This window comes from Nyctereutes procyonoides, unplaced genomic scaffold, assembly GCF_905146905.1.
Source record: "Nyctereutes procyonoides isolate TBG_1078 unplaced genomic scaffold, NYPRO_anot_genome, whole genome shotgun sequence".
NCBI classification, from domain to species: Eukaryota; Metazoa; Chordata; class Mammalia; order Carnivora; family Canidae; genus Nyctereutes; species Nyctereutes procyonoides.
The window spans coordinates 43,092,833-43,120,278 of NW_026575135.1; the positions used below are offsets into that span (position 1 = coordinate 43,092,833).

Genomic DNA, 27,446 nt, shown 5'->3' on the forward strand with positions numbered 1-27,446 from the left:
ATCAACCTAGATGCTAGGTAAATTTGCAATATATTTAGATTGCATCTAGTAAATGGAAGTAAAGGCTGTTGTGTATATGCAGATATACACACAAATATAGAGGATGAATTTTTAATAAATTAGATCAAAGAGCATACCTGCAAATAGGTTAATATGCCAATAATTAAAGAACCAGAAAACCAAAACAACAACAATGACACAAACCAGAAAACCAAAGCTGGAAGGGGAGAAAGTACAGATACCTTAACTAAGAATGTTGGCATAGTTGTTTGGCATTAGCTGAGCCTCCTGGAAATAAGAACAGAGACTTATTCTTATTACAATGCAAAGAACATATTAATTAGTTTCAGTCACTGAATGATGGAAACTGTTGCATTTATTTAAATTATGACAATTGAAATTCTGAACTGCATACATATATAATCAGAAAGTTAAATATCAAATACCAAATATGCAATAGACTATCAAATAGAACAAAAATTCAGAGATTATGATATTTTGGTTAATGGAAGTAAGGGTTTTTAAAAAGCAGTATGAAAAAAATAAATAAAAAGCAATATGTATTTATTTATGTATGTCTATACTTCCCATACTACATATTGGTGATTTTTGCACTGTAGTCCATTTAGTTCTTAGCAAAGAGAGAACTTGTTTTGTTTTAATTTTTTAAAATATTTTATTTATTTATTCATGATAGACACAGAAAGAGACAGAGAGAGAGAGGCAGAGACACAGGCAGAGGGAGAAGCAGGCTCCATGCAGGGAACCCGATGTGAGACTCAATCTTGGGACTCCAGGACCACACCCTGGGCCAAATGCGGCTCTAAACTGCTGAGCCACTGGGGCTACCGCAAAGAGAGAACTTTAGAGATAAATCATGGGTATCAAGGAAAAGGGTCGGGGTAGAGGCCCTCACCCCCAAATACAATCAGACTTGCTTCAGATTGTTTTCCAAAAGAAGATCATACTGCAGGGAGGTACTTTGGAAACTACTTACAGAGAGTATATGCTAGAATTACATTGGAAATCTTATCACATAAGTAAATGGAGCTCAGTATTATTATTGCTTTAATTTTAATCTAGCTATATTTTCCTAGATAACACCAAAAAGTGAGAATTTGTATGGTTATGAATATGCAATAGATATTCCTTTTAAAAATTAAAAATATTTAATATTGAAAAAATATTAAAAGGCATTTTAATTTGATTTTTTGGCCAAAATAAGATTTAGAAGAGTATGAATTCTTGGGGCTCCTAGGTGCCTCAGTGGTTGAGCGTCTGCCTTCAGTTCAGGGTGTGATCCTGGGGTCTTGGGATCCAGTCCTGCATTGGACTCCTCACAGAGAACCCTGCTTTTGCCTCTTGCCATGTCTCTGCCTCTCTCTCTCTCTCTGTGTCTCTCATGAATAAATAAATTATTTTTTTAAAAAGGGAAGTATGAATTCTTGTACCAATCATTCTAAAAATGATTCTAAGCATATAAAATATAATCTTTGCTCTTAAAGGTACCCAATATGCAGATTTTTGCAATATTTCCTATTTTAGGAAAGAAAAAGGCAAACATACTATGGAAACAAATGGGGGGAGGGGCATGTGACCATGTGACATGGAGATTGCTTAGGAAGGAAATAGGGGATTTCACATTCTTTGTAGACTAAATAAAACCTCTTAACTTAAATCTTAAGAATTAACATTAAATGTTAAGTGGGAGTTAGCCATATGAAAATGGAAGGGAACATTTAAAAAGTATACTTTTCTATATGTTTGTATAACAACAAGAAATGTTTAAAAGAATTTGTACCAGAGCTAAGAAATTGAATATACAAAAGCTCAGCTGTATAAAAGAATTCTTAAAAATAATAAATCTGGGGATCTCTGGGTGGCTCAGTGGTTTCGCGCCTGCCTTTGGCCCAGGGCGCAATCCTGGAGTCCCGGGATCAGGTCCCGCGTCGGGCTCCTGGCAGGGGGCCTGCTTCTCCCTCTGCCTGTGTCTCTGCCTCTCTCTCTTTCTATGTCTATCATAAATAAATAAAAATAAGTCTTTAAAAAATTATATAAAAAATAATAAATCTGTAATATACTAGTTTGCTGTATTAGATATAAGTTAGGTAAGAGAGAAAGCCAGGTTACTGAAGTTTTTATATGTAATCCTAATCCTAAGAAGTTCTTTTATTTTTATGTATACATTTTGATACTTTTTTTTTTTTTTTGAGAGAGAGAGAGAGAGAGAGAGTACCTGTGCGTGAGAAAGGAATGGGTCAGAGGGAGAAGGAAAAGAGAGAATCTTTAGCAGGCTCCACACCTAGCAAGGAGCCCTACAAGGGGCTGATTCATGACCTGAACCAAAATCAAGAGTTAGATGATTAACCAACTGAGTCACCCAGGTGTCCCCCTCAATAGTCCTTTTAAAATAAAAATTGCAATACTTACCATAAAATTTCATAAATTATTTGTTGAATTTGTTGATTTTTTTAAATATCTATCTCGTTTAGCAGATCATATACTCCATGGGGGCAGAATTGTATCCAATTCACCTATCTCAAGACATTCCACCTGGTGCATAATCATTGCTACAAAAATATTTGTTCAGTTATAGGGATAAATCTCAAAGATAATGAAGAAGCATTGATGGATTTTTATATATTTCAAGAATATATTAGAACAGTGAAGTTGAACATCAGGGAGACATGTTAAGCTTCTATTTCAGTAGTCTAATATGAAAATAAATTCAAAGTTTATAATTTGAGCAGTTAGGTAGATGATAAGGTCTTTGGTGAAATAAGTCTTTAGACTGAAATTTGTGCCTATATTTGTGTATAAAATTTCTGTATATTCCAAATTTTTAAATTTCTATATTAAAAAATATTGTTGAGGTATAATTGACATACAATGTTATGTTAGTTTACGTGTACAACATAAGTGATTCATCTTCTCTCTATGTTATGTTCCCCACAAGCATGGCTACCATCTGTCACTATACAATTCTTTTATTTTTTATTTATTTATTTTTTAAGAGGGAGACCACTTTTATTGCCCGCCCTGGACTGGAGCCCAGTGTGGGTGGGACAGGAGGGGTTAGGACCTGCTGTGGACAATAAAGGTGCCCTCAGCGGATGTGAGCCATGTCGCCAAGAAAGGGCGTGTTCATGCAGCAGGTGCAGAGCTGGTCCATCCAGAGCGGCGCCTCATGCTGCAGGGGCGTGCGCGTGGGTAGAAGGTGAAGTCTACCCGGTAGCTGAGCAGACAGCGGAGGGAGGCCAAGTAGAGGTCAGAGGAGCGCACAAGAAGCCGGGAGAAGGAAGGGGGGCTGTGGAAGGTGCGGAAGATGCTCCCAAACTGAGCATTGAACAGGGCCTTGGGATGCACCTCAGCTCCTGCCGCTCCTTCATCCGGGCAGCCGCGCCTGCCGCGACTCGGCATCCCGGGAGGTCTGCGTGCGCTCCCGCAGCCCGGGGAGCGCCTGCCGCCACGTCGGGGAGCGCATGCACTGCTCCGTGTTGATGATGCGGATCTTGCGCTCCAGCTCGGGGATGATGTTCGCCAGGTCCCTGTACAGGTGGTCTCCGGAGTAGAGCACGCGGGGTCCCCGCCGTTCCGTCAGGCGCAGGAAGTCCTACAGGTTTCCCTGCCGGTAGATTTTGCTCTTCTCCAGGCGGGTGATGCGGCCCCAGTGCAGGGAGCCCTTCTCACCGAGTTTTCTGAAAGGCTTGCGCTGCTCGGTGAAGAAGCTGGGTTTGTCAGCCGGACGATGACCGCGTCAAAGAGCCTACGCCAGTCGGGACCCACCATGTGCCTCATCCCCTTGTCCACGAAGCCGGAAGGGCTGTTGGTGATGAGGAACAGGTGTTTCCCATGTGCCACCAGGCGGCTCAGGACAGCGAACGTCTCGTCCCCTCCCAGGATGTACTTCTCCATATCCCGTTCAGTCCACTGGGTGCATGAGGCCCTTCACATGCACGTCTCGAATGGCATCCGTCACATCCTTGTAGAGATGCGCTTGGTCAAACCCCAGGCCGTGACCCCGAAAGTGGTCTACCACGCAGGACAGCAGCGCCGTCTCCGGCAGCGAGAAGATGTCCATGAACTGCTTGATGGAGGGACCCTTGCCATAGAAGCCGCTCATCTGGTACAGAGGGGTGTGCTGGGTGCCCCCATATAAATTGAACACCTCCTCCTCATCAGGCACAGGCTGGAGGCCCCTGGAGGCCATCCCCAGCTGCAGGTAGTGGAAGGCGTGGGTTTTCATCAGGAGGCTCTTCTGAATGTCTAGTGAGGCCTCGGATGGCAAAGCTGGGGTCGTAGTCATACTTCGGATCCCCTCTGGGTACTAGCAGTGCTCCATCAGACGGCACGGGCAGCACTGAAGATCTCGGGGTGCAGCGCGTCTGCGTCCTGGGCCAGCGTGTAGTCGTAGTCGAAGCCATAGACTTCCACATCACGCAGGCTTATCTCGTTGTTGGCATAGACGGCTGCTGGGTTCAGGAGACTGCAGACCTCCCGGGGCAGGAGGTCGTGCACCAGCCTCCTCATGTCCTGGTGACAGGCCCACAGGTGCGCGCTGAGTTCGGCACCGCCGGCGGGCGCAGAGTGCAGGGCGCCCGGACAGTGGGCAGTGGGACCCGGGGGGCCGCAGCCAGGGCAGGAGGGCGAGGACGAGGCGGCTCGCGGCCCGCGGCGGCCCCTGCACGGCAGCCAGCGCCCAGCGGCCGCCCGCAGCCCTGCACCCCCAGGCGCCGCCTGCGCAGCCCTCGGCCCGTCGGCCAGTCCGCTGCCCTCTGCCCAATTCTTTTCATAATATCGTTGAGTATTCTGTATGCTGTGCCTTTTATTCTCACAATTTATTCATTCCATAACTAGAAGTGTCTGTCTCCCACTGTCCTTTGCCAATTTGCCCACCCCCTTACCTCCCTCCCCTTTGGTAACCAATAATTTGTTCTCTGCAGTTAAACATCTAATTATTGGGATGCCTGGGTGGCTCAGTGGTTTAGCGCCTGCCTTCAGCCCAGGCCGTGATCCTTGAGTCCCGGGATCGAGTCCCAGGATCGAGTCCCATGCCAGGCTCCCTGCATGGAGCCTGCTTCTGCCTCTGCCTGCCTCTGTCTCTCTCTCTCTCTCTCTCTCTCTGTCTCTATGTCTCTTGTGAATAAATAAATAAAATCTTAAAAAAAATAAAAATAAACATCTAATTCTGCTTTGCAGGGCACCCGGGGTGGCTCAGTGGTTTAGCGCCGCCTTGGCCCAGGCCGTGATCCTGTAGTCCTGGGATCGAGTCCCATGCCAGGCTCCCTGCATGGAACCTGCTTCTCCCTCTGCACATCCCTTCTCTGTGTCTCTCATGAATAAATAAATAAAATCTTTAAAAATAAACATCTAATTCTTCTTTGCATTTGTTCATTTGTGGTTTTTTTTTCTTTTTTAGATTTCACATGTGAGTGAAATCCTGTAGTATTTTTCTCAGTCTGATTTATTTCATTTAGTGTGACACCTTCTAGGCTCATCTATATTGCCATGGCACAACCTCATCCTTTTTATGGCTGTGTAATATTCCAGTGTGTGTGTGTGTGTGTGTGTGTGTGTGTGTGTGTGTGTATTACATTTTCCTTACTCATTTGTCTATTGATGGACATAGAGGTTGCTTTCATATCTTGGCTACTGTAAATAATGCTGTAATAAACCTAGGGGTGCATGGGTCTTTTTAAATTAGTGTTTTTGTTTTCTTGGGTAAGTAGTAGTGGAACTAGTGGATCCAAATTTAATCTTTGGATATTACACTTATTATATACAGGCATAATGACTGTGGACAAATGGTAAACAATCTATAGCCTATGGGAAGCAATTATACATTCTTTACACAAAGTCCCTTATCTAATAGATGAGAAAATTGAGGCCAGGATGTGTCAAATTCAACCAAGCCTTCTCTGTTGGACATCACCTCCTTGTATAGTCAACTGGTTATTTCTGGCAGACAGAAGAGGATATTAGGTGTTTTTTTTTTAAATTAAGTCACATATCTTTCTTATGATCATAATGAAAAATAAAACAAAAATAATGCTGTATTTGTATTTGTCAGGTTCTAGTCATTGAAACAGAAACCACTCTTCACATTTCACATGAGGGAGTAAGGCAGTACAGTGACCTGGTCACAGAGGAATTTGTAAGGATAGAATAGCAAATGGCAAATGGAGATGACAATTTGCAAGTTTGTGAACAAAAAAATAATATTGGTGAGCCCATAACTCTACACCTGCTTCTCTGATGTTGAACATGCTATTCAGGTATTCTTGGACTCAGAAAGAAATTTCACCTCTCTCAAGGCTGAAACTACTAAAAGGGAATGTCTCAGGCTACCTGAGTCTTGAACAAATCACCTCAGCCCAGCCAATCTTATGGCCATTTCCAAGAAGTGCCATACCACTTTTATCAGAAACAGAATATTTTTCTCTTTCTTTTTCCCTGCTTCTTATTTCTTGTGCCTCCTATTGCCAACATTTGGAGGAAGTTTGCAATTATAGAAATCTGCAAATTATAATTCACTGGAAAATGATTTTATAAGGTTAGAGCAGTTTTAAAGAGTGGTTATGGGTCTGGAAAACAACAGGTAAGCAACTAGCACAGATGATATTTCAAAATATGTGGATGCATTATGATTTCTCTGTTAAAGGTAGTCTTATAGAAATTACTTTTGAAAGACATATTTCTTACAAATGCTATAAGAATAATGTGATTTTATAACTAAATCAACATGCTAGGAATTCACTTTGAATAGTTTTTTCTTACTTAACAGCAAAATTTGTTCAAAAGAAAAACATCATGTTTTTACAATCCTTGAAAGTGTAAAGATAAAGTCTAGGCACACCCACCTAAACTTAAAAGAATGAAAGAGAACAACCACAGTGACAACAACACCCTTTCAATAATACTAATCATAGTATTTGAGTATAATTTTTAAAACTAAATTTTTATATTAAACATATACTTTAAAAATGATTGTAATTCATTACCTAGGAATTGTTTTGATGAAAGTTAGAATTCTAGTTGAGCTAGAATCAGCTTAAATATGAAGGGGAAAATACTGGTTTTGCAAAATCAAACCATAAGAAATATGTAGCCTTAGGACTCATGAGGCATACATTTATACCTGTGTCTTGTGTGTGTGTGTGTGTATGTGTGTGTATAATGTGTGTGAGTGTGTGTGTGTGTGTGTGTGTTTCTTTCAGTCTCTGTTTCTCATCTTTTCTGTGTGCCTTCTGCCTCCTTTCTTTTTTCTGGCTGTTCATATGACCTTGGATCCATGATGAATGGCGCATTAGAGCTTGTTGTTCATAATTGCAAGATCAAGTGCAAAGGATTCTTTTCTCCCAGCTGGATTTTAACAAATTTTAAGGAAGAGTTCTAATTGTCCCAGTTTCATGTGATCTACCTTAGAAAAAATATGATTGGGAATGAGGAATACTGCACTTGTTTTAGCGTAGTTCATTCTTTACCTATTCCAGGAAGGAACAGTTTTCTGTAAAGTGGATCCTAGAGGACCTTTGAAAGATGGGAATTCCCTTCGAATTACATCTAGTCTGTATAATAGCCTCCCCCTCCTATATGGCCCTCATGCTAGCAAGTTTTCTCAACACTTCCATGATTTTATAAAAAAAATTGCTAATCTTATATTAGCTAGATATGTTAAATATAGTTAGCATCATAGCTGGATGTATATTGCTTTTCATCTTACAAATCATTTCATAAGATATGATATAAAGTTTTCTAAGCAAAGGTGCACTATAAATCTATTGATATGTTTTGCGTCTCTGGGCTTAGAAGTGGCCCTGCATTGTATTGTAAGATTCCAACTCACTGCTGAGTGCCCTTTTCACTACTCTACCCATGTAGAAAACTGGAGTCAGTACAATATTACTTATTTAGATGGCACAATTAAAATCAGAATTTTATATAAATTTAAGGGAAATACATTTAATGACTTAGAGTTGTATTAACATCCTGAAGTATATCATTCATTATTCAGGCATTTTACTCAATTTTATTCATATTCATACTCCTATGATGTCAATATAGTAAAAGAATTATTCAGGATTCCAAAATGTTCCTATTAAGTGATTTAAATGTTGATTCCTGTGTATTTCAAGTGTCTGCATAAATTAAGATACTTCACTGACTTTTGAGTGTTATTGCAGCTCTCTCCTTTCCTTAACAAAACAATCACACAAAACGCTTTCTCCAAAGACTTTTGTTGTTTCTAATTATGGACCACAACTACAGACACTATAAAACAATAGTGATGACAATGACAACTAATAAACATTTCTACGGTTTTCTTAGGCAAAAGTGGAATTGGATAATGTTGAATACTTCTGTTCAATTTTTGTTTGTTCGTACAGTATTTCCTCATAGACCTTATTACTTGCTACATTTTTCTGAGGTTGTGAACAATATCATATTGTCACATTATAAGTGATCCTAGATTATTTTAATTTAAAGTGGATGGGATAATCACTAAAAGATGTTGCAACTTGAATTCTGAGAAGCAGGCACAGTGTACTCTGGCACGATGCCTTCTCTCTAAAAACAGATCATTTTCCAAAGAGTCCCTCAATATAAATGACTTACCATATAGTGTAAAAGGATTCATAAGGAGATAAAACATTAAATTAAAAAGCTACAACAAGAAAAAAATCTTATTTTTAAAATGGGCCAAAGACCTTAACAGAAACCTCACCAAAGACTTGTAGATTGTAAATAAGCATGTGAAAGGATGCTCTACATCATTTGTCATGAGATAAATGCGAGTTAAAACAGCAGTGAGAGACCACTACACACTACTAGAATGCCCAGCATCTGGAACACAAACAACACCGAGTGGTGGTGAGGATGTGATGCCACAGGGATTCTGACTCATTGCTGGCAAGAATGCAAAATGATTCAGCTTCTTCAGGAGACAGCTTTTAGGTTTACTACAAAACTCAACATAAGATCTTACCATGAGATCTTGCCATCATGCTCTTGGTATTTACACAAAAGAATTGAAAACTTGTCCATGCACAAGCATGAAAATAGATGTTTGTAACACCTTTATTCATAATTATCAAAACTTGGAAGCAACCAAGATGTCTTTTAGTAGGTGAATGTTTAAACTGTAGTACATTAAGTGCAATTTTATTCAAAAAACAAACAAACAAAAAGAGCTATCAATCCATGGGAAGACATGAACTAACCTAAGATTCATATTACTAAGTAATAGTAGCCAGTCTGAGAAGGTTATGCATATGATTACAGTTATATGACATCCTAATAAATGCCAAAATATGAAGGCAACAAAAAAGATCAGTGATTACCAGGGATTTGGCATGGGAGAGATGCATAGGGTGGGCAGAGAAGTTTTTAGGGCAGTGAAAATACTCCCTATGATATTGTAATGATGGATTTATGTCATTATACATTTGTCCAAACCCAGTGAATGTACAACACTGAGTGAACTCTTAAATAGACTTTGAGTGATTATGATGTGTCAAAGTAGCTTCATCCTTGGTTAAAAAAAAAAAAAAAAACTTCTGACAAGTGATGCCAATAATAGTGGAATCTATGCATGTGTTGAAATGGGGGGCTTAGGGGAAATCTCTGTACTTTCCTCTCAATTTTATTGTAAACCTAAAGCTAATAAAAAAAATGAAGTCTTAAAAAAATAAAGGAGAGACAATGTTTGACCCCTCTATCAATGTTATCAGTTCTTGTTTTTGAAGTATTATTCTTTCTTTCCATTTAACTATAAATGTAAATGTAACTTTCACTATTCCTTCAAACAAAAAATAAATAAAAATAATGGTAAAATTGAAGTATTATGTGTCATTAGTTGACCTCTGAAATACTTAAAATTTGGTGTTGAATATGTAAGAGGTCTTTATGTACCCGCTATAATGTTTTATAAATGGAAGACACTTTAAAGCTGCATTCCAGAGAATCAGCTAGAGAAGAGTTTGTGGATTCTGTTACTTCATGGAGGAGAATACCTAGGACAGAAATATGATTACTTAAGGTCACGAAACAAAAAAGCAGAACCATATATATATTTTTCTCTATCCATTGCTCTCTGCACTAGATCACAGAGATTCAGGAGTCCTGGGATATGTTCCTTGGTCTGCATTTACCTCCGTGTATAGCATTGGGCACATATTCATGCAACAGATGTTCATTGAATGACTGTTGTGTACTATGTGAAATTCTAGGAAATGTAAATATGAAGATGATAGATGTATATAATCACGTTCAGTATGAGGTGCAGTGGGAAGACAACACAAATTCTCCAGTGTTTATAATAGAAATTTATTGGACATACTAGATGGAATCTAAGGCTCTTCTGGTCAACATGTCACTATACTTACCACAGTGTCTCAAATGTGTTACAAAAGCATTTCAGGTCTTTTGTTTCTAATTTATAAAACTACCCTAATAAGGTATTACTATCACCACTTTACATATGAGAAAGTCATTACTTTGCCAAATATTGTGAGCAACTGAAATAGAAAACCTGACTTCAACCCTGGTAAATCCAAAAGCTAGACACACTCTATAATATCAAGTTGCTACTGATTTTCACTTTTGTTTTGAAGGAAAGTTTACATATCTGTAGAACTGGCAATTGGGAGAAAATTTAAAAGTCAATCTTATGCTTACTATGCTTCTCTGAAAGCAGTGTTCCCTCATGCATGTGTACCACATGTACCCAGGTCACAGTCCTTCCACTAGGACAAGAATTCTTCAGGGTCAATGTCAGTGCTGTGCAATAGGACTTTCTGAAATGATGGACATGTCCTATATCTTCACTGTTCAGTATGGTAGCTACTGGCCTCATGTAGCTATTGAACACCTGAAATGTGGCTAGTGTGACATGGAACTGAATGTTTGATTTTAATTGATTTAAACTTAATTTAAATGGCTACGTGACTGTTGAGTACCTGGAACTTGGCTGGTAATACCGAGGAACTGAATTTTTTAATTTAGTTTAAATAGCCAGATTTTCTTAGTGGCTAGCAAAATTGCTAGTGGATATTGCAGGCCTGTACACAATGGAATGTGCATAAATGTATTTCAAAAGACCAGTAGATCTCCTACAATTGAATACTATAATATGTGTGTATGTGAAATTTTCTTATAGTAAGTTTTTCTATCACATCCTGTAGGGATTCATACAAGTATTAAGAAACGTCCCTCTCCAGGAGGGGCATGGAAATTCTTGTTTTTTTGCATTTTCTAATTCCTGTATTTAACCCATACTACATTTGCTTTTACTCTAATGAAGTTGACTCTTATTAAACTTTGCTTCCAAGTCTGTAGATATTGAAATCTCCCCACCACAATCTATAAAAAGGAAATGGAATTTTAGTCATTTTGGTAAAACATGATCAAACTCTTTTTATTTGCATACTTTTAAAGATATTATTCCAAAGAGGATGTGGAAATAAAGGGTTCTAACTCCAAAACTATGCTAATTTGATGACGTTTGCTACTGTTCTTGAGCAAATATTTTGTTCTGGATTTTAGTAGGTGAGGGAATATAGTCTTTACAAGTGTATCACCACTTTCAAAAATTCTCATTAAATGAATCTATTCATCCTTCCATTATTCAAACACATGAAAAGGTTGTACTGTGTGCTGGTCATTGTATTTAACACTAATGATAAAAATATAAACAGGAAGTGCTAATTTTTAGCAAGGACCTATAAAGCAGTAGGGTAAGTGGACAAACAAGTGACATAAATTATAACACATCATGGTACATGTTATAATAAAATACAAGTGAAGTGTTCTTTAACTCTTATTTAATATCAGATACTGTGCTGAGTGATGATGCGCATTTTCTTTTTTTTAAAGATTTTATTTATTTATTCATGAGGGACACAGAGAGAGAGGCTGAGACTCAGGCAGAGGGAGAAGCAGGCTCCCTGCAGAGAGCCTGAAGCGGGACTTGATCCCAGGACCCTGGGGTCATGACCAGAACTGAAGGCAGATGCTCAACCACTGAGCCTGATGTGCATTTTCTTCTGTAATCCTCACAGCATGTCTTTCTAGCTTGTTACTATTATTTTCTTACATTTTACGATGATTAAAATCAAGCCTGAGAATTGTTAAGTAACTTTCGCTTGGTCACATAGCTGTAAGTAGCTGCAACTACTATATTCTCAGGCTAGGGAGAGTCAATAAAAAGGTCACAAAGAGTTGGGAGAAGGCAGTGAAATATATATAAAGGTACATTTTTATTTTATCTCCTTGGAGGATTTGCTAAGCACTAGGGATTCAAGAACAGTATCAAGACTCTTAAAATCAAATTACTTTTACCTGGACTCTGAAAGTTTTATAATTTTTTTCCTGTCATCTACTTCTAATTAATATCCCATCTAAATTGATTTATATCAAAAGATGATTGAATTTTAATATAATGTAAGATAAATGGTGATACTTCATTATATTATGCATATTAGCATAGTCTTAGGTTACTGTTTTAGAATGTTAGTGCCTACTTTTATCCTCTGTTCTTTAGTGCCCTGAATCTGGAAGAGACAAAAGGGCTCAGTTTTAGCAGATTAGACTTCTCCATTACAGAATCTTAAGTATCTCAGAAGCAAGGACTGTGGTTGGATCCAACTATAGAATTTTCAGGGCCTACTGTGAAATGAAAATGCAGGGGACATTTGTTTAAATATTAAGAATTTCAACAAGGCCACAAAAAAAAGCATTAAACCAAACAAGGGGCTTCTCTGTGCAGGACCTTGTGCAAGAGTACAAAACATGAGCCAATGAAACCAGCCCTGATGTTTTTCTGTAAAACACTTATGTGCTTCTCTAAATGTAGCATAAGTTTGAAGTACCTATATCTCAAACTTTATGCCCTTTCTTTGGCGATGACCTCCACAGACTTTCCTGAAGGAGCTGATGCAGCTGCCTGTATTCGTGTGAGGTAACTCCATGTGTGACATCAGATGATAAATCCAGGGGTGAACAGCTAATCCAAATTAAGACAATCAAATTTCTCCCTTGAGGAACCAGGAATGTTTGAACCTGGAACACAGGAACATGTTCAAAGGTTCTAAATAACTGAAGCTTAAAGTTTGGGAGATTTGGGGATAATGAGAGCAGTATTCAAAGCGCTGTAGATAAAACTTTATGGGAAAGCTGGATGTAAAACATTATGTCAGCCATGGGTTGTGGAGTGCAACAAAACCAGAGACAGCAAAGAGCGAGAGAGGGAGGGAGGAAGAGAGGAAGAGAGAAGGATGGAGGAAAGGGAGGGGAGAGAATATGCTGTATGGAGAATGAGTGTTTATTCTCTTATAAGGCTTTTAAGAATTAATACCATGTCAATGAGGTTGGCATTTTACTTTTATATATATATATATACTTTTAAAGGATAGGATATCCTTTAAAAATTATTTATTTGGGCAGCTCTGGTGGCTCAGCTGTTTAGCACCGCCTTCAGCCTGGGGCGTGATCCTGGAAACCCGATCAAGTCCCACGTCCGGCTCCCTGCATGGAGCCTGCTTCTCCCTCTGCCTGTGTCTCTGCCTCTCTCTCCTTCTGTGTCTCTCATGAATGAATGAATGAATGAATGAATAAATAAATATCTTTTAAAAAATAAAAATAAATAAAAATTATTTATTTGAGAAAGAGTGAGAGCAAGAGAGAGCACAACCAGGTGTTGGGACAGAGGGAGAGGAAGAAGCAGAGTCCCCACTGAACAGGGACCCCAACTTAAGGCTCCATCCCAGAGCCCTGGGATCATGACCTGAGCCGATGCAGATGCTTCACAGACTGAGCCCCCCAGGTGTCCCTGAGGTATCCTTTTAAATGAGAGAAATGGAGTGTAGATGCTGATTACAATTTTCATGAACTCCTTTCAGCCTCATGTGTCTTCTGTTCCCTTAGTATGATCCTGTCACTACTTCTGTTAGTTTGAGTGAATTGCCATTTCTTTCAGTCAAATAACTCTTGATACCAAAAGCTATGCTGGGATTCCAGTTGCTTGTGAAACTGAAGTAAAACTAAATCCAGCCTGAGTTTCATGAGTCGTGACATTTTCTACTGTGAAAATTGTGATCATATTACAATATTAGTATTATTACTCATTTGAAAGTAATGAAAAAAATAAAACAGCACTTAAAGTCCAGGTAATTGGCACAGAACAAGAGCTAAAATTGGGACATAAGGTCCCTGTTTCTGTTACAACCATGCAGGAATATCACTTTCCAATACATTCTCAATTTCATAGGATGTCCACTATTTTACAGGAATACTACTTGTATGTTTCCATTTCCTGCATATTATTTTTTCAACATTTCAAACCAATTATTAGTTTTTCACTTTTGTTCATTGATATGACAGATTGCTTGTTCTGTTGCTTTAAATTAGTTTATCTATTTTTACTATATCAGTCCACCTTGCTGCAGTAAAATTTTAAAACATGACTATGCATATACTTTTGTTTTAACCATTTATTTGCCCACAGATGTTGCCAAAATGTGGCCTGACAGTTATTTCTATAACCTTTTGCATTTTCAATAGGAATTTTAAAATGGAGGAAAATTTAGGGAAATGCATTAATTTTGACAGTGAATTGTCCTTGCTTTTTCCTTAAATAGACTATTTTAAGTGGTCTAATGAGATCTATAAATCATGTTGAATATTTTTAATAATCTAAAAGCATGAAGAATTTTTAAGAAAAGAGACAATGGATTTTTTTTGTGTTTGTGGAGCATATTAAAATTCTATTTTTCAAAGAGCTGGTATGATTCAAGGGCACAGTTAAAGTCAACAGCATTAATGAAGAATTAGACAGGACTTGTTAACTTTTTGGCCTTCCCTAATTAGAAAGTATCATTATATGAAACAAATTGTACTTTTCTTATGTAAATGGACACATAGGTAATATATGTTCCCTGTGGAAATATAGAATGTGCATAAAACTATACAGGGTGATGAGAAGAAAAAACAAAATGACTTTATAATACTTTTGTAACCAGTTTTATATTTCCTTCTATGTGTATTTCCTAAACATTTCCTACTTTATCAAGATCACATTCCATATGGAATTCTGAATTGTTTAATTTTTACCTAACATCTTGGTTGGTCATTTTATAAATAAGTAATTTAAAATTACTGAAGTAATTTTATAATTATGAAGTAATTTCCCTAGTATTTGACATTTAGCTCAGTCTTAATTTTCGCTACCAAAAAATACTCTGTGGTAAACATCATCAGTTGCAAATATTGTTTCAGGTTTCAGATACCTTTTTAGGAAAGCGTCTCAGAAGTATAAAAAATAGTTACAAAAGCTATTTATATATTTAAGGTTATTCTGTATTTACCAAAAGTTGGATTTCAATAGTTTATAATTAACATATTCCTACCAGTAATGCTATTTCATTGTTGTTTCATGAGCAATTTTTTTCTCTTTTCTCCATATTCTTTTCTCTTTTTCTCCCTCTCTGCCTATGTCCAGTTTATTGTTTTCTTAGTATTTATACTTCTTCACAATGTCTTTTTACTGAAGAAAATATATAGGTCTCTAGTTTCTTATATCCATTTTTATCTTAATGCTTATGTTTCTAGTGTATGTCTATACATTTTTTATTTCAAATGCCTTAGACTATCTGAATATTACAAATATTAGACCTTATTTTTTATCAATTAATAAAATATGTTTGTATTAATAAAATAATACTTTTTAAAGGACAGTAATTATAATAATGGGTATTCTTACCTTTTGCAAGGGACTGGGTTACTCTAATATTATTTGGATGATTTTTTTTGTGAAAGGGATGCTAAGGCTGTAAAACCCAAATTCCTCCTAATGGTTTGGCTTTCAGCCCAGAACTACAAAGGAATACCCCCAATCAAGTTAAAAACACATCTGATGGCTAGCTGCTATTGTATAAAGGTAAACTTCATCTGCCTATTGATGCAGTTCAAAGTGGGATAAACCATTCCTGATTTACATGATGAAATGTTTTCCTAATTTTATTTCCTATACATTACTGACAAGTTTGTCTTTTTTATCTTCCTCTGGAAACACTAAACATTTTGACAATATGTTTAGATTGGTTTTACCAAAGTAAAATTGGATACGATAGTATGACTTGAAATCAGGAGTCTTTGGACATTTAAGTTTGCAAGTGGAAAGGTTTTTTCTTTAGCTTAAAGGATTTTTGATTGACCTTTTATAAAATCTATTGTTGAACCAGACAAGGAAGTCATATCACTTTCATAATTTAGGCCAACTGAAATGGATGATAATTTAATAACCACTTTAACACATTCTTTTATAAATGTATCTTTAGAAATGTATAAACCTGTTAATAGCAACTGTCAAGTAATATATTATCCTGGGAAAACAGAATCCTCAAATACTGGATGCTATTATGAATATAGAAGGTGAAGGCAGAAACCATGAACAATACTCAGTGATCAGAAAATTGAACTGCAGTACTGCATCAACAATGAAAGAGAGTAAAACATTATTCTAAAATTTCTAAAATATATATATTTTCTTTTTATTCCCTTGTGAATCTGTATTTTACAGATACACACAGATGGAAAAAGTGTAGTTAAGAAGTTTATAATTGGGCAGCCCTGGTGGCCCTGTGGTTTGGCACCACCTTTGGCCTGGGGTGTGATACTGGAGACCTGGATGGAGTTCCACATCAGGCTCCCTGCATGAGGCCTGCTTCTCCTCTGCCTGTGTCTCTGCCTCTCTCTCTCTCTCTCTCTGTCATGAATAAATAAATAAAATCTTTAAAAAAAATACTTAAAAAAAAGAAGTTTATAATTGGAAATGACCCTGGAAATTATAGTTTCAATCAAAATTTTTTCCATAGAAGAAACTAAAAGTCCATAAGATTATCAAATGACAAAAAAAATTATCAAATGACTTCTCCAGAGAAGCTACATTGAAGATAAAAATAATACCTTGAGAAAAGAGCCAGTTTAAGTGAAGAAACATAATACCATTTCAGAATTAGGAATAATAGAGTTCAAAAGCATATGAAGAAGATTCAGCCAGATACTGGATCATAATAGCTCTTAGTCAATCATATTTGGGATGGGAATTTGCATGGGACTAGAAGATTAAGAAATTAAACCCTATGACTGCTGTAGTATGGAAGTGAGATAGGCAAACTATGACAAATAGATGTTCCTCACAGTACCTATTCAGGTAATAATAAGGGTATATTGAGAACAATATTGGTAGGAAGTAAATAACAGCAGTCTCCTAGGAATTTGAGAATAATTACCCAAATGTAAAATTTATCATCCTCATCCTAACAGTTTCACTTATAAATCTAATCAACTGGTATACCTGTACAAGTCAGCAAAAATCTATATTAACAGCATTCACCGACCAATTTGTGTAACTGCAATATTAAACACACTATAAACATCCCCTGATAGGAGAAGTAGTTAGGTTATTATTATATATATGCTCAAACCTTAAACAAAATGGGTTGAATTTATGCATGCCAGTATTGAGAGTGTCCTAAAATATATTGACAGTTAAAGAAACCCAGTTGGAACTTTATTGTATATGAGTCTTTGTGTTTTAAAAGGGAATGTGCATGTGAATGTCTATTCTTAGGGATATTTGGAGAAATTCTTTAGAAAAACAGGTAAAATAGAGATGTTTCTTTTAGGGATGCAATGCAGGGATAGGAAGATTGTTTATTGTGAGGCGTTTTATGCTATTTGAATTTGTTAATGTACATGTGTTGCCTTTTTAATTAAAAAGATAAAGATAGTTAAAATAAGCTCACAGTCCACAACCTGGGCCCTCTCAGCAGAATCACAGAAATTGAAGCATCACTCAGGGTTTTTTTTGTTTTTGTTTTTTTTTTTCCCAATTCTTGACAGGATCCTTGACACACTTAAAAATGATGTTCCACTTGCAACTGTTACATTTCTAAGTATTGCCTTCTGCCTTGCTAAAGACTGTTTTGTCTTCTACCATATTCCGGACTTGCTGGGCAGGATAGATAAGAGTATGACAACTCCTGGATGTACTTCTGTGATTCTCTGCATAGAGGGATTGCTAGAGATCACTATGCTGAGCTCAGGTCAGTAGGAGGCACAGATGCTGCCTGAGCCCAATTTTGCGTCTCACTTTGAACTTAATTTAACCTATATACGGGTTAACATTTTAACCTATTCATATATGAATATTTATATGGAGTTAAATATAATATAAGACAAATAATTATCACAAATTCTATCATCATGGATGACTATAGCAAACAACTTAAAGTCCCAGAAACTGGATTACCCATTGGGATAATCACAAAACACAATCCAGGACAAAGGTGGGTTTCTTTTTCCCCCATATAGAGAAGGTAGGCATGACTTATTCTGTGGCTAGTTTAGACCTGTATTATTATCCCCTTGCTGCTCCATTGTGAGGGTCTTTTTCCTTACATGGGAAAACATAATAGTCACTTCTCTCTTTCTTTTCATTAGAAGACTAAAAGAAGGGCAGCCCCGGTGGCGCAGCGGTTTAGTGCTGCCTGCAACCCAGGGTGTGATACTGGAGACCCTGGATCGAGTCCCACATCAGGCTCTCTGTAAGATGCCTGCTTCTCCCTCTGCCTGTGTCTCTGCCTCTCTCTCTGTCTCTATGAATAAATAAATAAAATATTAAAAAAAAGAAGACTAAAAGAAGAAAGAAATCTCCCACCATAAATCTGTAATGGCCCTCTTCCACTCAGATGTGTTATTTTTGCCAAAAGAATGGAAATTGAAGAGGGGAAAGGTAGATTGACTAATTAGAGTTGTTAGTGCTAGAAATTTAACTGTAGTGCATTATGATATTCTTGGATGGGTAGAGACAGAGGATAAAGCTGTAAAAATTGACAGACACGGAAGAGTCAAGAGACTATTAAACATGATAAGTAGAAAAAAGATAATGGAATAATGAGGTAACCAGTGTCAAAATAATAGGTCTGGGTCAGTAGGGTAATAGAGTTTAAGGTTTCAAGATTCAAGCAGTTCTTCTTGATGGTAAACTTGAGAGTATGGGAACCCAAATAAATTTTCAAAGAGTGATGTGAGAAGTCACTGATGTTTAGGGAATTTAGAAACTTTTGTATTGGGATGTTAAAACAACCCAAGTTCATAATAAGGAGGAAAAGACAAGACATTTACCAGGACAATGTAAGGAAGTGACCTATTAGTAGAAAACAGAACAAGGGCAGCCCAGTGGCTCAGCGGTTTAGCGCCGCCTTCAGCCCAGGGTGTGATCCTGGAGACCCAGGATCGAGTCCTGCATCAGGCTCCCTGCATGGAGCCTGCTTCTCCCTCTGCCTGTGTCTCTGCCTCTTTCTCTCTCTCTGTGTGTCTCTCATGCATAAATAAATAAAACCTTTAAAAAAAAAAGGAAAACAGAACAAAATGAGTTAAGTTAGGCATAATACTGGCTGAAGACTTTAGTATGGAATAGCCTATATGCGTCAGTTTGGAGTTACATGCATGATACTACCACCGCCAAGGACCACTGATAGTGTGAATGCCAGAATGAACCTCTTGCAATTACAGCAAAGTTGTACTCAGGAAAAGAGACAGTCATGAATGTAGGGAAGATGATACAGGATTAATCCTTTGAAGAAGCAAAATATAAAGATAGCATTTGCATAAAGACTCCAAAGGATGGAGATGCTTGGTGAAACTGGCATGATACTGAAAACATGAACGAACGTAGGGGAGCCTGGATGGTTGAGTCAGTTAAGCATCTAACTGCTGGCTTTATCTCAGGCCATGGTTTTATGAGTCATGATCTCATGGGTCTGAGATTGAGCCCCATATCAGGCTCAATGATCAGCACGAGTCTGCCTCAGGATTCCCTCCCTTTGCTCCTCCCCCCATTCTCTCCCTTGGTCTCTAAAATAAATAATCCTTTAAAAAATACATGAATGTATGGTAAAGACTTAATATTGAGAAGGTATGTGGAAATAGATTAATTGAAGGGATAATTAAAGATAGTGGAGATGAAAAGCAGCTTGTTCCCAGACACAGGATTCTGAATCTAAGTCAATAAAGTCATTTTTGACTAGTTCTTCTTCTAGGGGTAAGTTGTTACTTCTTCATCTTGGCTTATGCCAGAGCCCAAGGTAAAATGTGAAATGGTCTGAAAGCCAGAATGAGAAGCAAGGAAAACGACACATTGTTGTAAATTTGCAATTTTAGTTGTAGAGGTGTATTAAGTCTATGCTATTGGAAGAGGGTTGTTTTTTTATTTTTTATGAGAGAAATGTTTGGATAGTGGTGGCAGAATAAAAATTAGTACCAAGGTGAATAAGGCTATAAAAATTAGACAAAATGGGCAATGACATTGTGGAATAAATAATCTGTAGAGGTGGAAAAGAAATTCATGTTTGGCCACTTATGATCGATACACTCCCACTTTGCATAATCAGTTTTACAACAGCTGTGGTGCAGAAAGCCAGCATCCTTCCTGAAGCACACATCATAGGATATTTCTCCTTCTCTGCCTAAGGGTTTCTCCAAGTTACAGAGTCTCTCAACACACAAATGTGAGTGTGTGTGTGAGTACGGGTGGAAGTTAATGCTCCCAAAGGCCATCTTCAACCAGTGGGAGAAAAGTGTCTATAGATAATTTCACTGGGCTCCTTTCTTTAAGTGTGACTATTCTGAGATGGGTTCTACAAGACTCCTCAGAAGGTCTCCACAGATCTCCAAAGAAATTGATTTCTAGTTGCCCAGATCAGCAACCAGCTAAATGACGTACACTTTATTGGCTTTCAATTTCCCTACTTTCTTACTTCTGCTTGCTAGCATTAACTAAAATTATCTAACTACATTTGAATCCTCATGTCAGGCTCTCATTTAAGAAATCCATATTAAGATGGTGCTTTATTTTCTCAGTAAACAGCTTACCAATGGGAATTTGTGGATAATGATGAATGTCTGGAATAGAAAACTAGTGAACTTTCTAGGGAAATTGATTAGCAGTGGGTTATAGTGAGGAACAGCTTTGTATTTATAATTAGACAATCCCTTGAGTTAGTCTTCTTTCACATTGATGTGCTTTGATTTCATTGTTCTGGATTGTTACCTATGGAATCCCACCCATCCATCCTCATCAGTCCCTCCAGAGGGATGAAATTCTTGGAAGCACCTAAGGCACTAGGATTAAAGGGAAGATGAAGATGGGTAACTTGACTAAATGGAGAAAACAGTTTTGAAGAATAACAAACAGTTTAAGAGGGAGCAGGAGGCTGTTATATGAGCCATTATCTCCTCTTTGCCCATTTGTCCTTACATTTTTGTAAGTTAAATTTTTATTTTTCTTTTATTTTTAAAACTAATCTCGTTTCCCTAAATGTAGTAGGAAACTCTCAAAAGTTTTCAAGTAGTTTCTATGGAGAACACAGAGAACATAAAGGTAAAGATGACTCTACCTAGATCTCAGGATTTACACTCTCTTTAAAGCAGAGAGATAATCCTCTGCAATGGGCATAGACTGATGAATAGGGAAATAGTCCCCAGAGGGCAATGATTCTGGCTAATTCTGTAATTCTTAGTCAGAATTTGTTATCTGGCTTCATGCTCCAAGGTGCACCTAATCTCTGCTGCAATCAGTTGTGTCATCTTCTTCTTCCAGGCTCTTAATCTTTTGGGGAAAAAGAGAGTGAGGGTGAAGCTAGAGATTAATTTGGACTAAACACAGATTAAAATCTCTTTCCTATTTTCCCAACTCTCCCCTTTCCCTTCAGCCAAAATCTGAGACCCACCAGAGTTACCTGACACAACCATGCATATATTCAACTACTATCACAGCATCCTTTCCTTAATAAGCATACATGGTTTAGAGTTAGGAACTCTAGGAGAGAGACTTTTTATGTGCTGTATAGTACTGCTATTCTGTAATTCTGAGTACCATATAGAGCATATATTGATAAGACCAAATAACTATACATTGATTTAACTAATAATATTTTTTATCTTTCTAAATTGAACAAAGATCATGACATTTAAATTTGCCATAATTGTGTCATATGCAAAGATACTTGTGGGCAATGTTCAGAACAGACACGTAATTTTTTTCTCTTATTTTCCTGTGTGATTTATTGGTTATGCGTTCACAGTTGGTTGCTACCCAAAATTTAATGCACGTTAACAGCGTCCTAAAGATCATTTGCATTACTCTCGTGACATATTGTGCTTCTCTCCCCTGCAGAGACTCTATAATTATGCTGAACCTTTTGTCTGTGACACTGGCAGTTCTCCTGGAGTGCACATATCTCCCAGCATCCTACAGATGTTGCTCAAAGTTAATCTAGTGGCAAAGGATGCCTGTTTTTATTCACATTTTGGGAATCACTACTGAGAATCTCAGTGCCACCACTTTTATCTTTGTCTTCAGAATTTGCACGAGTTATTTAAATCCTCTGTGTGATGCCTGGAGCCAGGGACACCACATGGTCAGTGGCTTATGATGAGACTAAGCTGTATTTTTAGGTCTTTCAGATGTTTCACTTTTCATGGCTTTCACAGAACAGCTGAGCCCTCATTGGTGGTAGCTGAGCCCCATGGGTTCCCATTTTCAAGTACTTAAGCTCCTATAGTGATTGATACCATAGATGAAAATACATCAGTAGGCCTGATAGATAAAGTAGAAAATGTATATTCCTCCATTTGATAGCTGTGTAGCAGAGAGTATCTACTTCTGTGTATGATTTATAACCAAGGTCTCCTTATTCTTAGGAGGAGAAACAGCAACAACTTCTGTATAGAGAGCAAAAGAATCTTTAAATTTAAAAGGAGACCTTACTTTATGTATGTGCTTCAGTTTCATTTTACGTATTACTTCAGTCAATTAATGTATAAGCTTCTTTCACATACCAGACTTGTGCCTTACATTACACATAGTTAAATATTCTAATTAAATTTTAATTTCTTTTGACAAGCTTTGCAAATGTTGAAGTTCATTGTCTGAGTGCTCTCAGAAGGCTCATAAAATGTTTTGCCATTCACAGCTGCCACTAGAACTCTGCCTTTCCTCTCCCTCAATAACCCTTCAGATTAATCTGAATTATCATGATTGTAAATATCTTTATTCCATGATTGATTATAATCTTGGAGAGATCCGTCACTAAAACTAACATGTAACTACATCTCTATTAAAACACTATCACAACCAAATAGCATATTGTTTCTCATATAGAATGAGGGGATTAAAAAATATATTGCCAGGATTCATCCCTTGGTAAACAACAACAACAACAATCTATTTTTGTTCTTTCCACTATTACTTTGCTTCTTCTTCTTCTTCTTCTTCTTTATTTTAAATTTTCCAAGTGTTGATAAATCCACAAATGTTAACTAATACAATGATTTGGGAAAAAAAAGTCTTGATGTTACAAAGTACTGCTTATTAGAACATATACTAGAAAGAGATATGCACCATAAATATAAGTATGTGCATTCCTCATTTGCAGTAAATGTGTCAGGTAAGAGGGGGATGAGTTATTTTTTAGCTTATTACTCAAACAAGGAAGCAAAGTTTGATATAACTGAATCAGTGATACATGTAATTCTTTCTAAATTTTGATCCAGAGAATTGTGACAAATAGTATTAGTTGCACAATATCTATCTTTTCTCCTTATTTTTTACTAACAAATTCCAGTTTTTTTGAGATATCAGTGTTCCCAATTAAAAAATTTATTTTTTGGACCTCTTTGCAGTAAAGATGTTCATGTGACTCAGGTCTGGTCAATGAGCAACAAACTACAATTCGCTTTTTTTTTTTTTTAGATTTTATTTATTCATCACACACACACACACACACAGAGAGAGAGAGAGAGAGAGGGAGAGAGAAGCAGAGACACAGGCAGAGGGAGAAGCAGACTCCATGCAGGGAGCCTGACATGGGACTGATTTTCATGTCTGTGATTTCATTACATAAGAGTTGATGAAAATATGCTTTTTAAAATTTTTTTTAAAAAATTAAAATTATGTCTGTGTGACTTCTTATTCTATTATGCTTAGATGCATTTTTTTATTTTTTAAGAGGGGACTATAAGATAGTATTTTAAACTAATTTGATCAGGGAATCCATTTCCAGAGTTTCTGCTACAACTAGTGTCCCATGGAATGATGGCACTAATGTAGAGAAACTCATATATAAGCATAAATTAAATATAATAGAGGAAATGAAGAAATAAATGCAAGTAATTCTGTTGTTAAACAATGAAAGACAATGTTGCTCATGTTGGAGTTCAGAGAGACTTTCTGGGAAAGGTGAACAATTATTTTTCATTTATTTTGGTATATTCGGTGATCTATTCACACTACTTTGTGCAAATCCCTCTTGGTCTGTATGTATTTCATTTTATTTTATTTTTTGGTATAATTTGCCAATTAAAAGTTGTATCCCTTGAAGGGAAGAGAAATTGTATCTATATCAAAATAAATAAACACACTGAGGATTAAAATAAGTTTTAGTTTTCTAAGCTCTGTGCTATAACCAGCTGAACTAATTGGCCATAAACCAGATTTTATTAAGGCCTGTGTGTATAGCGTAAATAGCCTTTTGCAGAATCATGCTAAAAATATCTAAAAGACATGACCATGAAGGCCTAAAAACTGTGTAAACAAATAATACACTTTGTACTTTTCATCTTTATATGAGCTATAAGCAGGTACAGAGAGAAATCGCCCCACCCTTCATCCATCCATCACGGCATTTGAGTGAAGTCCTTAAGATATTTCTTGACATTCAGCACCTGGGCAGGTACCACATGCAGGCTGTAAATGAGGAGGGAATCACTGGAGAAACCACTATGGTGTGAGAATTTCCTCTGCCTGATTGTCCAGCATTCTGTCTGTACTTAAAATAAGACCGTAAGCTGTGCCCTCACTGCAGTTCAGTTTCTTAGCATTCTCCTTTTTTTCACTTGCCCCAAATTTAAACTTTATAAAGGTAAAGAAAAGAGTGATGCAGCCCTTCCCTGAACCAGAAAAAAATCAGATTATTTGGTTTGATTTTATGTTTTATTTCCTAGGCAGATACAGAACAGAATATGAGTCCTGAAATATGATTATATATCTGAAGAACAGTTTCATACACTTTTATAAAGTAATGCACAAAATTTTTAAAATGTATCTTTTTTATGTTTGAAATGTAGAAAGTGTAGATTTTGCTTATAAGCCCTACAGTGAATTCCAGATGTTGGCTGTTACTTCCTATATCCAAGCTGCACTAGGGTCAATAGGAAGAAATGATGCTTTTCAAAAAGCAGATGCTGTCAGACTACACCTTTAGTACTGATGAATCTTGTAAAATGGTTATCTGACCTGATGAGTATTCAGATGTGGAAAGTGGTTCTAATTCTAGAGACTTTAATACTGGCTGCTCTTTTTTTTTTTTTGAAACACATATATATATTTTTTATTGGAGTTCAATTTGCCAACATATAGACATATAGCATAACACCCAGTGCTTATCCCATCAAGTGCCCCTCTCAGTGCCCGTCACCCAGTCACTCCCACCCCCCGCCCACCTCCCCTTCCACCACCCCTTGTTCATTTCCCAGAGTTAGGAGTCTCATGTTCTGTCACCCTCTCTGGTATTTACTACTCTTTTTTTGTCCTTTCCCCTTTATTCCCTTTCACTATTTTTTATATTCCCCAAATGAATGAGACCATATAATGTTTGTTCTTCTCCGATTGACTTATTTCACTCAGCATAATGCCCTCCAGTTCCATCCACGTTGAAGCAAATGGTGGGTATTTTTTGTTTATAATGGCTGAGTAATATTCCATTGTATACATATACCACATACTGGCTGCTCTTTAGCAAATGATCACATCATCATTTAGAATATATTTTTAAGTAGATTATAGAAGATAATAGATTTTGTTCTATAGATTATAGAAGAAAAAAGCAAAAATGAAAAGACATTTTATTATAATAGTATATATACTGGTAAGATCTTATATCATTTTTGCTCTGCTTATGTGATACTTTTTGTCTTCTCACTTATACAAATCTTTTCTAAAAGAATAACATATTTTAGACCATTTTATGAAACTCTGTCCCTGTCACAATTTGTCCTTCAGCATTGTATTTCCAGGGACAACACATATAATAATATTTTAAAGATAAGCTTATGATATACTAAAGACATGTTTATCTCAGTTTTATCTTATATACATAGAAAACATAAATATGTTGAAAAATCATAAAGTGGGAGAGGCAATTATAGTTCCTCATAAGTAGTAATTTTACTTGATTTCCTTTTTTTTAAGGTGGACTCTATGCCTGATGTGGGGCTTGAACTCACAACCCTGAGATCAAGAGTTGGATGCTCTAACAACTGAGCCAGCTAGGCACCCCTTAATTGCTTTCTAAAGTTACTAAGACTGTGATGAAACATCCTTAGAGAAAGTAGTTAGAAAAATGTGATGGAAATTTTGGTGAGATCTTGAATCGTGCAATCACAGGACAGAACTTTTCTTTATGATTGACACCCTCCCTTCACCCTTATTAGACCCCATTTTGGCTCTTTCCTGCCAGAAAGTGATTCTCCCACATATTAGAGTCTGGACATACCTCTAAGCTATAGTTCAAAGTCTACCAAATATTTCTGTTGAGATGTTACATTGTACTTGTTATACAACCATCATTTGTGCTATCAGAGCAAGACTGTTTGGCAGTAATGCATTAGTAGCTCTTGGCTCCAGAACCAGACTTTCCCAGGTCCTGGAAATTTATTTTTCTAAAACTTGGAACTCATTCTGATATCCTTTTTTTAAGAATCTAGAACATCTTGGGATCCCTGGGTGGCGCAGCAGTTTGGCGCCTGCCTTTGGCCCAGGGCGCAATCCTGGAGACCCGGGATCGAATCCCACGTTGGGCTCCCAGTGCATGGAGCCTGCTTCTCCCTCTGCCTGTGTCTCTGCCTCTCTCTCGCTCTCTCTCTCTCTCTTTCTGTGTGTGACTATCATAAATAAATAAAAAATAAATAAATAAATAAATAAAATTAATAAAACTCTGCATCTTTAAAAAAAAAATCTAGAACATCTTGTGTTTAAGCATCATTTATTAAGATACCTGAACTTATTTTCCTATAATGCATGTAGATGAGGGACATATTCATGGTTATAGAAATATTACCTTTATTTCTCAAACGTCTAGAGTCAAGAAAATCAGGATTCTAGTCTTTTCTCACACTCAAAATCTGTGACCAAATTTTTCAGCTCTGGAAAGTACTTTAATCAACTAGAAAATTTGATAGTTGGAGTAGAAGGTCATCAGGGATTCTTCCCGAGTCCAATAGTACATCTGTAGACACATTGCCTAAATGTGAAGATAGACAAACTTATTTTTGACTTTCTCTCCTTCACTTTACTTTGTAAAAATGAAAATATGACAAATAATCAT

At 37.0% G+C, this 27,446-nt stretch overlaps 1 pseudogene; it reads right to left on the reverse strand.

Annotated features, from left to right (window-relative positions):
- Positions 1–3,008: 3,008 nt before the first annotated feature.
- LOC129494602 (5'-nucleotidase domain-containing protein 2-like) overlaps positions 3,009–27,446 on the reverse strand; it is a 33,945-nt pseudogene continuing 9,507 nt past the window's right edge.